The 1,288-nt window shown below is 52.4% G+C and overlaps 1 long non-coding RNA gene across 1 annotated transcript in view; it reads right to left on the bottom strand.

The window, feature by feature from the left end:
• Positions 1-482, bottom strand: part of LOC103596479 — a 45,610-nt gene extending 45,128 nt beyond the window's left edge. The window contains exon 1 of the long non-coding RNA XR_551050.1: positions 364-482. This is a non-coding gene — a long non-coding RNA (uncharacterized LOC103596479). The remainder of the gene's footprint in view (positions 1-363) is intronic.
• Positions 483-1,288: the final 806 nt, after the last annotated feature.

Raw genomic sequence — 1,288 nt, forward strand, 5'->3', positions numbered from 1 at the left:
TTATCAGAATAAAATTAAATGAGTAAAATGTTTTTAACTAAAAGCAGGAGTTTCAAATATGATTATATAACTGTAATACATGCAATCAGCTGAGGACACCCTGTTTAGAATGAGGACGATGACTACCAACCATAAGCTGCTTCGAGAATCCCACTGCATTATCCAGCAAGACTCCTGACCCCCCTCTCCATTGCAGCAGTAGACCCTCGGTGACGGACCCCGCAGCCGGGGGGACATGTGAACGCCGGGGCGGCGGGTCTGAGCACCCTCCCCACGCGGACCCCACGCACTGCAGCGGCGCGTCACCCGCAGACCCCAGCCAGCGGCCCAGACCGTACGTTTTGTAAGGAACTCGTTACTCACAGCCGCACACACGTTGGGGAGATTCTCCGTCCTCTCGTCCTCTCCCGGAGGCCGACGTCTTCAGGAAAGTGCTCCCCGGGGTTCCCACGCAGCTGCAGCACCCGAGCCACCGGTCCCAACCCTCCGCGGAGGCGGGGCCGCCGCCTGCGACCGCGTCTTCACTGCCGCGTCGCCCTTGTCATCTGGCTGCATCCTCCACGCTCACTGGTGGCCGTCAGCATCACGGCCTGCGTGCCTTTGTTCTCACTCTGTGCCATCAGCAGGCTCCAGCGTGACTGCCACCGCAGCGGGCTCAGTGCCGCAGTCAGGAGCTCCCCCTACCCACAGGCCTTTTTTTCCTTTTTAAAGGGACAGGCCCAGCCCCAACCTTAGGGGTCAGTAAGGAGGCAAATGCAGCACTGCAGCTCAGCGTGCTGGTGAACACAGCGCGTTTTCTTTGCTCTTCACGTTGCACAGTCTGGTTTTAGGAGGTAGGTATGGCTAAGGGAGCAGTTTCACACCAGCTGCCTGACCTCAGCCGAGGGCCATGTGGGTCTCATTGACCTCATGGGACATGAAGAGTGGTGACCAGGCAATGTCCAATCTGGAAATCCTATAATGCACTAAAATAAATCAAAAACATCAGCCACACACTGAAATAAAATATAACACCTCCGTGTGCTTTCAGCACATCGCATGCCAAGCTCCGCAAGTGCTTTCTGCATGTTATTCGGATTTCGGTAAGAAGTTTCAAAGGTTGAAAAAAGGCATTTACTCAAAATGCTTTGTAAACTGTAAAATGCTATACAGTTGTAAAATGGTCTAGGTTTTCATCGTTAGTGTCAATTTAACAACACAGGTATTGTAACAATAAATCAAATAGAACTCTACTTTCTTGCTTCCTACTAGTGGGGACTGTGAAATACCAAGCGCACCTGTTTCTGTC

The sequence above is a fragment of the Galeopterus variegatus genome, unplaced genomic scaffold (assembly GCF_000696425.1).
Source record: "Galeopterus variegatus unplaced genomic scaffold, G_variegatus-3.0.2 Scaffold2027, whole genome shotgun sequence".
NCBI lineage: Eukaryota > Metazoa > Chordata > Mammalia > Dermoptera > Cynocephalidae > Galeopterus > Galeopterus variegatus.